General features: G+C 36.9%; 1 protein-coding gene across 1 annotated transcript in view; it reads left to right on the forward strand.

The window, feature by feature from the left end:
- The first annotated feature begins 5627 nt into the window (after nucleotides 1–5627).
- LOC114651384 (5-hydroxytryptamine receptor 1F-like) overlaps nucleotides 5628–15849 on the forward strand; it is a 179642-nt gene continuing 169420 nt past the window's right edge. Inside the window, exon 1 of the mRNA XM_051926989.1 lies at nucleotides 5628–5840. The gene's annotated coding sequence lies outside the window, so the exon portion shown is untranslated. The remainder of the gene's footprint in view (nucleotides 5841–15849) is intronic.

Genomic DNA, 15849 nt, shown 5'->3' on the forward strand with positions numbered 1-15849 from the left:
ATCCATTGCATCTTCTTTTTTCTGATGAATACCTGCCTTCCTGTGTCTTCACAGCTTTTTTTAAGGTAAACTGACTTCAGAGATAAGCTAAGTGTTATTTTTCTCCTTTGGTTGAGTGTTTGTAGTTCTGTCTCACATTTGACAGTGTGCATGGAAGGGTTAGGCATTTAGTAAAGGCAGTGAAATAACATAACATAGCACAACATTCTTTATACTGCCTAGTTTAGTTCAGGGATGTGAGCGGCCAGACTGAGCAGCACTTAACACATGGTAGGAAATAATCCCTGGACATGGCAAACGTCCATCACAGGACCTTCTCACACACACACACACATTGAAGACAATTTGCAATTAATAATTAAACTATCTTTGGGGATGTGGGAGGAAAACCAGAGTACCCAGAAAAAAATCCACAGATATATAAGAAGAATGTGCAGCCTCTGTACAGTACAGACAATGCCTGGATATGGGACTCAAACCCCATTCTGAACCCGTGAGGTGGCAGCTCTACACAATCCATTACCATGCAATAAGATAAAAGGACCATTTCTCTGAGAACATGTGGCCTATGCAAAATACGAAGAGCTTCACAGACAGCATAATGATGGTCTTTGCAAGCTGGTTTAAGGACAGTACTGTCTAACTTCCACTGGTGCTAAACATATTGTCCAATAATGTTTTTTATGTATAACTGAGCAATGTGAGTAGGAAAAGAACACATACTCAGGGAACATTTGGAGAACTCATTCTTGTCTACCATAACTGAGAATTTTGTAAGGAAATTGCTCTGATTTTTATCTAAAGAAGTAGGGATGTAGATAGATTTTAAGCTTTTAAAACATATAACAAAGAGAAGGTACATGTGATCCTATGACATTTCATATGACACTTAAACCAAGCTGATTAATATAAAACGTCTTCATTTTTTATAATCATTTATTTCAGCATAAGACTCCAGGAATTGTTTTGTACTTATATGCATTGTTTAAGGTCACAATAGATTATCATACAGTTGTATGCACAAGTAAAGCAAATGGAGATTAAAAAGCCATAGAGTAAAACTAAAAGCCACTAAATGTATAACCTTAAGGACACTTTGTAAAAAATGTATTTGTTTGAATCAATGTATAATAATAATAATCCATCCATCCATCCATTTTACAACCCGCCGAATCCGAACACAGGATCACGGGGGTCTGCTGGAGCCAATCCCAGCCAACACAGGGCACAAGGCAGGAACCAATCCCGGGCAGGGTGCCAACCCACCGCAGGACACACACAAACACACCCATACACCAAGCACACACTAGGGACAATTTAGAATCGCCAATCAACCTAACCTGCATGTCTTTGGACTTTGGGAGGAAACCCACGCAGACACAGGGAGAACATGCAAACTCCACACAGGGAGGACCCGGGAAGTGAACCCAGGGCTCCTTACAGCGAGGCAGCAGCGCTACACACTGTGCCACTGTGCCGCCCAATAATAATAATAATACATTTTATTTAATAGGCACCTTTCTTATCACTCAAGGTCACCTTTTAGTCAATTAAACAACAGTAATAAAGATAAAAACAAATAGGACAATAAAATCAAATAGCAATAAGGGTACAGAAGTAGTAACAAACATCAAAGATGACTGGCTGTAGCAGTGGTAAACTCATAATTGGTATGCTAGTTTGAAAAGGTATGCTTTGAGAGCAGTTTTAAATAGTGTTATTTATTGTAGCTGAGAGATACAGTATGAGAGAGAGGATAATTCTGGAGTTGAGGAGCACTATGAGAGAATGCTCAGGCACCCATAGAACAGAGTTTGATATATGGTACAGAAAGTAAAGCTGCAGATGAGGATCTGAGTGAGTGAGAGGGAGTGTAGGTCTGTAGGAGATCAGTGAGGTAGGGAGGAGCAAGATTGTGGAGAGCTTTAAATGTTAAGAGCAATATTTTGTATTGTATTCAGTAGTAAACAGGGAGCTAGTGAAGTTGAAAGGGAATAGGTGTAATATGCTCTGTGGATCAAAAACAGGTAATTATTCTAGAAGCAGAATTTTGTATAAGATGTAAGTAATGGATATGTTTTTAGGGATGCCAAATAGAAGAGCATTACAGTAATCTATATGTGAAGTGACTAAGGCAATACCTCAGTACTGAGTTGTGTAAGAACAGGACGAAGTCTAGAAATGTTTTGGAGATGGAAGAAGGCAGTCTGGGAAACATTATTTATATGGGTGAAAAAGAGAGGGTACTGTCTAGAATGATGCACAGGCTCTTAAACTGGGAAGAGTTGTTTGTGATACTGTTGTTAAGTAAAACGGATAAACAGTTAACCTTAGTGAATGCAGATTTAGAACCAGTGAGGAGCGCCTCAGTTTTATTGCTATTTAATTGGAGACAATTGTAAGTCATCCATGACTTTATGTCTTGGAGACATGCCATAAGAGTATTTGGAAGGAAAACAGAAGTGGATTTAAAGGATAGATAAAGCTGTTTGTCATCAACCTAACAATGAAATACCATGGTGTTGAAAGATATTACCTATTGGGAAGATGTAGATGAGGAAAAGAAGTGGCCCCAAAACAGAGCCCTGCAGAAGTCCCTCAGTAATGACTGCATTCTCTGACTTGAAGCCCTTTGCTTGAACAAACTGCATCCTGAGTGTAAAGTGAGGTAGGAAGAAAACCATTGATGGACAAGGCCACAAACTCCAAAACTAGTTAGATGTTTCAAATGTATCTGATGGGATATGGTGTCAAATGCGGAGGTGAATCAAGAAGTACAACAATTAATAAGAGTTCCATGTCAGTTGCCCGGAGAAGATAATTTGTGATTTTGACCAGGGCAGTTTCTGTGCTGTGTTTAAGACAAAAGTCAGATTGAAACTACTCAAAAAGGTTATTTTGAAAGATCAACTATCTTATCAAGAGTTTTTTCAAGAAAAAAAAAATTGCACCTATTGGAATATAAAAAAACATGAAAGCAAACTAATGACCCAAAATAACACAAATTAAGGTTATTTTAATCATAACTTGGAAATTTACATTGAAACATTATAAATACAAAGTAAGCATTGTTCATACTCACAAAAGTAATAATAATGTTAGAAAAAGGTATTTAAAACAAATAATGGATGCTTTACCAGAGGCATATGATACATTTAGTATATTATTACAAATGTGTTACATTACATGTTGTCACACATGTGGGCTGTGGGAGGGTGTCAGCGGTTCTGCTCAAGGGAACATGTCAGGGACAGGTTATGCTGAAGCGCATGTACTAACCTCTCTTCTTCTTCTAGCCCAAAAATGGAGGAGGACCCCATGGAAAATATGAAGTCATTTCTTGTTCGAACCCAGAAGTCCTGCCACCTCCGATCCTGTCCTTATATAAACATTGTAGAGGACAGAGGTCGACATTCATTGTTTAACAGTGATTGGTAAACACACACTTGCCCACAGAAGCAATTGAAAGAGGAACAACATTTTAGTGCCTAACTTTATTTTCTCTATTTTTTGTTGTTAATACCTTATTAGCATTGCTGCTAATAAGCACTGATCTCAGGGAGACCCCCAACACTTCATCTTGCTGTGTATTGTTTTTTTCCACAATGTGTAATTCTACATTGCATGCTAAGTCTCAAATTTGAAATAATCTATTAAAGTGCTTATTGTGGTTGACATTCTGGATCATGATCAAGCTATTCTATCACCAACACTCTTTTTGGCCCTTTCTCCTTCCATCCAGAAGCTTTACTTAAGAGAACTTGTTCCCAGATATTACTTATATAAATCTTACAAAGTATATAAATATCAATAAATTAATATGCATGGTGTGGAGGGAGGGGCTGCACGGTGGCGCAGTGGGTAGCGCTGCTGCCTCGCAGTTGGGAGACCTGGGGACCTGGGTTCGCTTCCCGGGTCCTCCCTGCGTGGAGTTTGCATGTTCTCCCCGTGTCTGCATGGGTTTCCTCCGGGCGCTCCGGTTTCCTCCCACAGTCCAAAGACATGCAGGTTAGGTGCATTGGTGATTCTAAATTGGCCCTAGTGTGTGCCGGGTGTGTTTGTGTGTGTCCTGCGGTGGGTTGGCACCCTGTCCGGGATTGGTTCCTGCCTTGTGCCCTGTGTTGGCTGGGATTGGCTCCAGCAGACCCCCGTGACCCTGTGTTTGGATTCAGCGGGTTGGATAATGGATGGATGGTGTGGAGGGGTTTGTGTATGTCAATGACTCTTAGATCTATGTGGTCTAGGGATATGTGCTTCACTCAGACCAAGGACACTAAAGCCCATTCCCAGAAATAGGCCTGGGAATAGTATTCAACAATAAACATCTGGTAAATAGGTGACCAATACAGCCTGGAAAATACTGCCTAGATATGGTCTCTTTTATGCAGAGAAATGGCTCTGGAACCAGAATTCTTCATTATAGTTCTCCCTTTCTCTCTCAACACTCTGGATTCACTTCATGGGCAAGTCTAGGAATATTCACAAGTCTCCAGCTGGGTACTTTGTAACTACAGCTTATTTTACTAGAGAGTCATCTCAAAGTGACTTTATGTTGCAAATATTGTAAATATACAAGTCACTACCCACTTGGAGAAAATTGAGTGGTAGATCAAGGATACACTGGATTAATTGTGTCTGTGCATTGTCCACAAAGCATCTAGGCATTCCCAATAAGGACTGGAGGAAGTTTCTGGGGAAATGAAGGCTGTATCATTTTAGCCCTGAATGTTTTTACTCAGCCCTCAGGAAAAGTGGTAGGCAAATGATGATGAGGATGATGAAGATCATAATAAATAAATAAATAAATAAATAAATAAATAAATAAATAAATTTTTATTTTATTTAGTGTTGTGAACCACTTACAAAGATGAATGATGCTTACAGAGCAAACAAGATTACAGCAAAAAATATCAAAATATCAAACTCATGATTGTAATCCAACACAAAACTGAACTTCTTTTAAAATCAAAAGTGAAGGGACATGAAAAAAAAACAAATTTACTATGTAAATAGAGTATTCCGTTTAAACGGAATATATTTCTGAAAGAAAATGCTATAATAAATGCTCAAAGAAAGAAAAGGTGGATTAATTAACAAATTGAGGTGGAGTCATAAAGTGAATAGTCAGTAAAAGCTGAGTACCTAATCTTTTTAAAAGTGGTAACACTGCGCTTTATACAGAGGTAGCAGGACAGTCAGGCCTGCTAGGGAGTTGGTTCTGACCGCTTTCTGAGTGACTGGAAATATTACATCCAACATCTATTCAGGCAACAAGTGGTTTTAGATGAATACAGAAGTTAATAAAGGTAGCATATTCAATGAATTATTCTTTTATTAACTGAGAACCATCAAAAAACACTTTACATAAAGAGTTAAATCTAAGGTAAGGAATCATATATTTATGTCAGGACAGTAAAAGCCATATGTTTAGTGAGAAAAAAAAGGCTTAGGTTCACCTCACCATCTTTTCCTTCGGCTTTGCTTTCTAGGTCCTGTCTTCTACAGCTTAAAAAGCCAAGCGAGAAGCACGTTTGAAGATGCCGATGTTGCCATGGAGCCCGTTGCTGTGTCAGTGATGCTGCTGTCAATCAAAGCGGAGGGGCGGGTCGCAAGTCGGCTCGGCAATGAGCTTGGACTGTCTCTCTCAGAGAGGCGCTGCATCCCAGGTTGCGGAGGCTCAGTATGCAGTGCCGAGTTGGGGAATTTATTGCATGTACTGCATTCGGACATATGCTGCAGATAATGGAGCAAGAGGAGAAGACAGCGAGAATATATAACTGCCGAAGGGAAACTGTCCCGCTCAGAAAAATTTGACCTGCTGCATGTCTTTGAGGAGGCAGGTAAGATGTCGACCTGTGTCGCGTACTTAATACTCCTATCATGATAAGTTTTCAAGCTTCTAGGAACTTTACCGAACTTGTAGAAAAAATCGTACACTTTTGGGAAGTCCTGGTAACTGTTGTGAGGCGCTAAATGTGTAGGAGCTTTCCTGTTGAGGGATATCCAAAGAGACCTTAAAGAGCGAACGAAAGCTAAAATTCGCAGGGCACACGACAAATAAGAAAACGAGGCGCTCGTTTGAAGTGTAGAACAGCTCCATAAAGCCGCGATTACTCAGCCATGAAATTCTGTTGGAGTGCAGCATCGGTGCAATTCCTTGAATGACCAGGCAGGTTTCCTTAGTGTCTACGGAGGGTTTTTTTTTACTGGGAAAGTCTGTCTTACTAATAGTATTTGTCTCGCCTTCATTAAAACAGGATGCGGATTACGAGAAGATAATATATATCTTGAGAAGTCGAGTGGAGAAAGGAGCAAGAAAGTCAAAAGGTTGTTATCATAAACTTTTACAAATCTAAGTCACTCTTCTAAGCATATACAGTATATGGAAACAGTTGAACACTTTAAGAGTTAATTTAACACTAGAGATTTTGCTATGTGAATGCATAATGGACGGAGAACGAGGACGCGAAAGAATGTACTGTGGATGGGGACATGCACATATTGTCATGATAATGAATAGGTAAGGGGTGGAGAAAGAAAGACTGAGATTTAAGCTTTAAGAATATAGTACACAGATGTTTGGAGAATATGCCCATGGAGTGCCTATCCCAGTACAAGCTGGTTCTAAATGCAGCAGCAGTCAATCGCAAGACACACTCATTCACACACCCACACCCACATTCACTCTTACCGAGAAAATACACTGTAAGGGTATCTGAGACTGAGTACTAGTGTAAAAGTGATTGAATAATGTAACAGTGTAAGGAAAAGGCAGACCAGAAGTACATAAAAATAAGTGAAACTGAAAGACAGAGGAAGAAAGAAAATGCAGGACTGGGTTTGAAAAAAATTATTATAAGGTAAGGGCATGAGAAGGAAGATGAAAGAAGAATAAAAATGGGTGAAGGGGCTAAGGAAGAAATAGCGAGTGTGAATTAAAACAGAAATAAATATTAAGTCTGAGAAGGAAAAAGAACCAGATAAGGCAAGACAAACAAATAGTGTTATACCAGTCTCTGATATAATTTTTTATATTGTAGGTGATATCTGTCAATAGATACACTGCATCTGCCTGCCTGCTTACTTGCTTGCTTGTTGTAATTTACCAAAGGGATGGATAATGCCAGTGCTTAAAGTTAATTTTATATACATCAACAAAACATTTTAATGAATTGATGAATGGTTAGAAAACAATGTTATTTAACTCATAATGATTATTTATTTCATTATATTCTTTGGAGTTTCCCTTGTTATTATTCATATTTTTGATATGAATGTTAACTCTTGTGCCTCACTACTATGTTTTGCTTTATCAACTGCAGAGAAAAGGTTTAGAAAAGGTGGGCTACTTTTTAGTTACTCTTTCAGAAATGTATATGTTTGTGCTATTTTAAAGTGATAAGAAAAGAGAAAATTGTTACATATTCTCCTTTTTACTCTGACAAATACATTTCCAGTAAATACATTACTGTAAATAAGAGTATGTAAAGGGCTGAAGGTGCTGTGCCTTATTTTCACAGTCAGGCCATTTCAGTTTCTGCTCTTGGCCAATCTTTGGTGCGTATGATTTGCCATAGTAGGAGGTGGACATGAGCAAATGATCCTGCACTGTGGGCAGATTGTTGGTGGCATCACTGGATGTCATGGCCCGAGTGAAGTGTTCTTTTCACTATGTTCTTATCCTCTTTTCTAAATTAACTGAGGTGTGTGTGATGATGGGGGTCCCAAACTGACCTTGCACTAACGAATAGTGCCTGTGTAGGGTGCATTGGGGGAAAGGCCAAATGAACAGCAATCATCAGACAGCTGATGTTGGAGAGAAGTATTTTTTCCTGATGTATCTGTAATTCTTCTGTACATATCCATCTTAGCAAATTGCGGACCAAGCATTTTATTATGAACAAAATTTGATATTTAGAAAGATAAACAGAAATCTAATGTATTTCATACAGTACCAGTATCTTGTCTTAAGTGAAATCCTATACTACAACCACCTCTGTCTGGATAGACCTGGGCATTTTTTTGGCTACCAATTGGATGAAGTGAAATAATGGATGCAGCTCAGAAAAAGTTAGCTTTTAAAAGGATACTTCATGATTGTTAATGTGCAGCTGATTAGAAATTGCAGACAGTGGTGAATGTGTCTTTATGTCCAAGTGTCTGGCCCTGGTTAAAGGTGAAAATATTTTCAGAGGGGCTACATAATATGAGGGAAAAAATCTTGCACAAGGGTGAATTATTACATAATTTATAATTTAATTGGCAAATTACTATCCATCACTCAGGCTCAATTTGTTCTCTCCTTAATTCATGGCCTTATTCCTTTGATGATATGTAAAAGCAGGAAGATGAATGAACAGGTTGGCCAGCTAAGTACAGTATTCCTTTTGTCCCTTTTCTGTCTCTGTCACATGTACCGGATACATTTCTCTGGTCATGAATAAATTGCTTAGACTCCATGCTGGAACATAATGCTTCTCTGCTCCACATTTCTAGAATGTGCCCCAACTTTCTTTTTACATATTGAATTATCCTGCCCTTTTCCCTCCAGCACTGGTTCTTGTATAAGAAATATTATACCCTACATGCTGCTCCTGTGGCTTCATTACCATGTTCCCACGTAATTCATGAACCTAATACTTTTACCCTGTTCCAGTAAACAATAAACATTAGCACCCAGGTGTTTTGAATGGTATCTCAGAATCCACTCTGTGTCCCAAATTTTTTGTACTCCGTATTAGATGAATCTGCCCTTAGACAGATCTCTACCTCCCACTGTTAAGAATATAAAAATGTGTCTCTATGTCAATTAATAAAAAGTTTCTTCTGTCCTTCTCTTGAATGTACCTCTTTAGCTGTATTCTACACATTTTGTTCATAACACTTTAATACCCCACTGCACTCCCTTGGCCTCAGTTTGCTTTCCTCTAATCTGTTTTGTAAGTAAGAGCCTTTTGTCCAATGTCTTTCCTAAATCTTTTCCTTTGTCTTCAGTCCATTCAAAAATACCACTGACCACATTGCTTCTGGTATCTGCTGTGTTCTAGTCGATCATAGCCTTCAGAAAAATTCTGTCTTGAATTGTTTCTGCGTTTTTGTTATTCAGAGTTGGCTCTTAATAACAACATATAAAATAGCATTCTCAAACTCAATTAATGCAACTCATAGTCTTGATGGATTGGAGCCCATCCTAAAAGTATCAGGTGTGAGGCAGGAAACAGCTCTGGACTTGGCACCAGTCTATCACAGGGCTCATCATGCTCACAACCACCAACACATATACACATGATGAGTTCCAAGTTAACCTAATGTGCACATTGGAAATGTTGGAGAATCTAAGTATTGGATTCAAACGCAGATTCATTTATGAAGAAGTGCTAACCGTGTGTCAGCATGCTTGCCCTTGTTGATAATAACATAACTCTGTAGCCTTCTTTTGTAAATCAAGCCTTAGCATTCTATGAGAGTATTAAACACCAATCTTCATCCCTTCTTCTTGAATCTGTCCAGATGGTTTAATTCTGGTAAAAATTCTCCCTATCTTTCTTGAATATGACACTTATTGTATTCTGCACTTTGTTTTCCAACTCTTGCCCGATTGCTTCTCTGCCAGTGTATAATGCTGTTCTGTTACAACTGCTTTCATAATCTACTTCTTTAGCGTTGCTTAAGCATGTAATACTCTTCTGAGCTCCTGTTATGTGATATTAACTTTATTGCTTTGTTTAAGAATGTAGTATCCCCTGTACATCTCTTTTGTTAATATGCTCATAAATGTCTATGACATTACTTAATGTACCTCTGCATCCCTCTTCCCCTGTCTGTTTCAGCAGATAATACTCCATTGCATCACCTCTGTAACCAATTTGACCTGACTCCTTCCCACCATCGGCATTCCAGCACTTGTAGGCCTGTCACTTGTACTTTAAAGCACTTCAATTAAATTCTCTTTTAGCATTCCTCTGACATGCCTGCTGAGGTGTAGTGTTTTCTGAAAGCATCTGTGGTAATTGAGTCTGTTTTAGCCTTGTGTCCATTTTGTTGCTTTTCTGTGAACATTTTCTAAACCCTCACTCATAATGAGGTGAGTAGATCTATATGCAGTCCTCCCAGTGAGCTCACAGAATTGAGTTACATAACTTTGCTATTTCAGATTTACTCCTCACTTTCTCTCTCTCTCTCTCTCTCTCTCTCTCTCTCTCTCTCTCTCTCTCTCTCTCTCTCTCTCTCTCTCTCTCTCTCCTTCTCTCTCTCTCACACGTTCTCTTTTTCTCTTTCTTACTCACTCAGTGTTTAAGAATGTGTGCTTTCCAGCTTACTGTAAACAAACTCTTCATAATTGTTTTTGCTGTATGTTAGGTATTTAATAAGCTGTTTACTCTCAATAAAACAGATGTCTTGAAATAAGAGTAACAAGAATTGTAGGTTAGTTCATTCATCACTTACTCTCCATCCAGGATTAGATTCCAGATGTTCTAAATAGTTTTATGATGATTTTATTTTTATGATTTTATGATGATTTTATTTATCAAATTTTTATAATCTTTTAACTCTGTTGCCATTTTCTTTATTTTACTGCAAAGATAAACTACATAACACAGAAACATATCAAACAATAGTATGGTAGTTTGCAAAAGTCACCACCAGATGGAGCTGTGTTACAGATGAATATTACACTCCTAACTACAGACTGGAGGTGGAAGTTAGTTAAATGTAATTCTTTATCCCTGACTATCCTTTATGGTATTTTGCATTCCTTGCAGTAAGTGGGGGATTTGGATATTTTATGGTCATAGTATCTAATAGGATTGTCCTTGCACATGTTTCCATTTTTTAATTCTAAAAATTAATAAGTGGTCATTTTCTATCACTCAAATAATATTTAGGTTTAAAATTCCTTGCAGTTTTTTGGCTTGAACCTGTGCCTGGAGGGATATACAGATTCACTATATTATATATGTGCCTGTTGAATGTTGTTGAGGAAAAATGAAAATTGACTGCTACATAGATTTCAGTTTCTGATAAGATTCTGTGTCCATGTTCATCCATTTTCAGACTTAAATTGTAGAACTAAGCCTCTCAGTTTTGAGCACAATACAAAAGAAAGCCCTGGACAGAATGCCAGTGTTCAATTTACATGGCGTATATGTCTTGGAGATGTGAAAGAAAAAGGTGGAGAACTAAGAGAAAACTCATGCTTGCACTGGAAGAATGTGTAATCTCCACACTGGCAGTAATTTGAACTCAGAATCCTGAAGCCATGAAGCAGCACTGATCACCAATGCACTATGACACCACTCATTTCTAATTGATATACAAGTGTATTTATTGGCATGGTATATAACATTGCATCCTCGCCTTTCATATTTATTTACATTTGTCCTCAATTTCATTTATTAGAGTGGTAACATTATAATATCTAAGATTATTGTCGCGTCTTCCATCACATTTTAATCTGGCTTCTTGGTTTTCAATTTAGCCTCTCATAAAAATTGTTTAATTGAAAGCCGTTAAAACTCAGTTTGATGAGTGATATTTAGCTGAATGCTTCTTGTCAAAAGTTTTTATGTTGTTGGGATATGTGCGCCAGACAATCCTAAAAGCAAAGGGAATACAGGAAACAGGGCATTTTACCTGATATTCATATCAGCTGTTTACATGTGCTTTGTTCTGAATATTGCTTCTTGGCTATCACGGGTGTGTAAGATAATATTGGGGGACCCTGGTTGTGACTGACAAAATTTAATTCAATAACATATATTAAAAAGATTTTTATGTAATTATGTTTCTTTTCCAGCTGTCTAGATGACATTGCTGCACTTCTACTTGCATGTAGTGTGGAATTTTTGCTTCTGTAATCTGGACTTTTTCATTTTAAAATAACTATGTTTTTGGTTATATTAATACATTTTCAAACTTTATTCAACTGTCTTTCATTTCAGAGGATGCTGTCAATTTTAACAGCACTGTCTGTCTTTATGATGCTATCATTATTTTTTTTTATCTTTTAATAAATTTACATGAATGATATCCTTTCACATTGTTAGTTCTGATTCCATTTGAATCTTCTGTGGTAGCTTTTGTCACAAAATAATAATAAAACTGACTTTTATCGCTGTGATGTACTTCTTAACCACAATAATGCATCAACTGCTTTTTCTTGTCTCACTAAATTTTGGTGGAATTCAATTAACATTTACTGAGATGTACAACTAATTTTGCTACCACAATATTGATTAAAATATTTCATGATGAGATATTGGAAGTGCATTTAGGACTGAAGCCAAAAAGCACTTCATCCAGCAAAGAATTATGGGCATCTGAAGTAAATTGCCAAGTCATATAGTTGAAGCAGAAACCTTGACAGCCTTTAAAAAGTACCTGGATGAGATGTTGGGAGAGATTAGCTATTGGCTAAACCAATGAGCTTGATGGACTGAATGGTCTCCTCTCATTTGTCAGGTTTCATATGTATGTTCTTGTGTACATTCAATGAGATGTAAGATGTAAGCACATCCTCAACATTTTGTTTCATAGTGCAGGTTGATTTTCATTCGGAACAAGGCAGAAATTCCTCAAAAATATAATTCACTACAGTCATTCCCTTATTCAGAGTCTTGTGGTGATGAAATGTGGTGCTAGTCCAACTTCTTATGCAAGCTATCGAATAACTACCTATGTAAGTTGTCTGTTTTTTTATTATGAGATTGTCCTTTCCTGTTAACATTTTGTTTTGGGATGACTGGGTCTATGGAAAGTTTAGAATATTTTTGATAACCAATGTCCAACCAGATAAACTGTCCACAACCTGTTGTTACTCTGCAGGTCTCAAAAGGAAATAATTATTTTATCTTTTTACTTATTTATTTTGATTTTGGATACTGTGCAGTAGAAATCAAGGCTGGACTAGGTTAAGTACTAATTTGACAGGGGCTGGCATGCAAGATAATAGACAAGTTCATGCTTTAATTGCAAGGCAATTGTTGGTGGATTTTTAAATCAAACAGAAACTCCTAGCACTAACTACATAATATATTCTTACCAACTGACTACCTTCTTTATTTATTGTTTTTTAATATTATTTTTCTACTCTAGGGTACCTTGTCTATTTAATTATGCAGAAACATTTTCCTTGAATATGCACTTTGTGGCTGTCATGCCTCTTTTGTGATTACCAGAAGGTATATGAGATTGTCACACATTTATCCAGAAGTGAGTGACAATCAAAACCTGAATGGGAGTATGGATAGTGAAATTAATCTAGTTTCAAATAGTGAGACAGTCAGTTCACAATGCAGGTTAAAACTAAGGTGTTTCCTCTGTGACATACAAAGAAAAATAATATTGTATGCTAATAGAACTTTGATCAAATTATTTTTTTCTCGAAAGTGAAAATGGTGGCCAGGTGTCTATTCCTAAATTTCTACATATTTCTGAGTAAAGAGTATCTGTTAAGTACACTTCCCCACCATTTCCACTGGGATCCTATGATTTGTATATTTTTTCCTAAAATATTGTAGTGTGGAATAATTAATGAAGAAACTGACTGACGTTCCATGCAAATCAGGGTCTCTTTAGGCTAAGAGAAGCTAGTGATTATGAGGACATGAAAGGATGAATCAGCAGTTTTCCAGTTTGGGTAGATATGCAAATAACCTTTGAATAAAAAGGGGATGCAGCAGGGGATATGGGATTTTTTTTGAAAGGTGGAAGTTGTTGTAAACAGTGTAGAGAGAAAAAGAGCAGGGAAAAGCCAACTAATGATAATACAGTATGATGCTAATAAGAAAGCCAAGGGAAGAGGTGCAATCTTGTAAAAGATTGTAATCCTGGAGATGGCAGTAAGAGCAGGCTAGAGCATTGGGCCAGAAGGCGAGAGCAGTGAGGCTGATGTCCCTCTAAGGCTGCAACACTGGGTGTATGTAAAAATAGTTAGTTTCTTCCTTTGTGTTTCTTTTGTGTTAATAAAAAGTCAACAACTCTATCCACTTTGTCAATATTTTCTTCCTCTGGATATTTGCATCCCAGGCCATAACAATACCTAAAATTGGAAGTTAACATATCTTGCTTTGATTTTTTTCCATTTTTATTTAAAAATGGTAATTTATGCAGTACAGTATTCTGACATTCACTACACATCTCATTAATTTACCATGTCATTAACAGTGTATTGAATGTCACCATTATCTTTTAAAAGTATATTTTCTAACATTTTTAAAATATTAAATAAATATCTTTTGCCAATGTAAGCATTTCCTACCTGTGTTAGCTATTTTTTCATAAAAACAGAAGGCAGGATGAAGTATTGCCTTCACAAAAAGAAATAAAAAGAAAATCTCTAGAGTACAGTCAGGCACATTGGTCTTCTCTACATAACACACCTGCAACTTTACTTTTTACATCTGAAAATGTAAATGGAAGAATATACAGTATGATATGCAGGTGACAATTGTTTAAAGGAACTGGTATTATTTCTTCAGTATTTTTGAGCAAAAAGGCACACACTGTAGCAAGGTGCAAATGTCTTTCAAAATGAACTTCACAGCCTGGTGACAAATTCAAAGGACACAATGTGAATCCCATTTTTAGATTTTGCATTTTTAATTTGATGAATTACTAATTTGTACCTGTCTGATCTAGTTACATTATCGTTATATTTAGAAATGTATAGCTCAGACGTTATTTAACCACAGAGAGTTTCATTTTTATCAAAGGTTAATAAAGTTGCTAGCTTGCTAAAATTCAATGTAAGCACAAGAGAAGTGGACTGTGAGTTGAACAGGAGAACAGCAGGCAATGAGGCTATGTGCATTCTAAGCAGAATACTTAAGGCTTGATGAATAATAGTTAACAATGTGTAAAGAAGGCAATTAGCACTTGCTATTTTATTATTTGTGAAAACAATTACTGTATAGTAAGTACCATTCCTCAAGCTGCATTTTAATATTCTACTATACTAATTTACCAGAGGGTTGTTCCATTGATTCTGATGTTTGTATGGCAAAGTAAATACTTAATACCTCATTGGAAAGTAATACTTTAATATAGATTTTTGTGGGATAATAGTTGTTTTGCAAATGGTAGCAATTTTTGAACAGGTGAGCTTGAGTTTTGCAGTGTACTTAATGGTTATGAGTTGCCATTCAAACTAGCAGCAAAGAAAATAAATATGCAATTCTTAAATCTAGCAGTCAGTCCATCTCTACACAGTGTCTGATAAATACAATGGATCATTTTTTTTGTTTATTACACTTATTTATACTCAGTAAACTTTGATTTCCTAAACTGATGACCAATTTACATTCTCATGCAGCATCACTTCACATTTACATTTAAGTTTATTTACACTGTTAATTCCTGCTTAAAATAACACGTTTATGAACTGGGTAATGAATGGTTCTGATATTTTCTTACAGTCCCCAGCCCAACTGAATTTAAAGCATTTGTAATTAAAGTTAAGCATATATAGAAGATATGAGCTATATGTTTCCAAATCTGCTGGACATGTCTTTTATTGACAAATACAGCAGGATGACAACAGTACAGTGGAACCTCGGTTCACGACCATAATTTGTTCCAAACCTCTGGTCGTAAAACGAATTGGTCGTGAACCGAAGCAATTTCCCCCATAGGACTGTAAGTAAATATATTTTTTAAAATATTTTTAAGCACAAATATAGTTAATTACACCATAGAATGCACAGTGTAATAGTAAACTAATGTAAAAACATTGAATAACACTGACAAACACCCAGGCTCCCTGCTCAGCTGCACATACAGGCTCGCTCTCAGCTGCACGCGCTCTTTTCTCTCTCTCTAGCACGCGAGCCTGCCTGCTTTCTCTCTCTC

The sequence above is a fragment of the Erpetoichthys calabaricus genome, chromosome 4 (assembly GCF_900747795.2).
Source record: "Erpetoichthys calabaricus chromosome 4, fErpCal1.3, whole genome shotgun sequence".
Classification (NCBI taxonomy): Eukaryota; Metazoa; Chordata; class Cladistia; order Polypteriformes; family Polypteridae; genus Erpetoichthys; species Erpetoichthys calabaricus.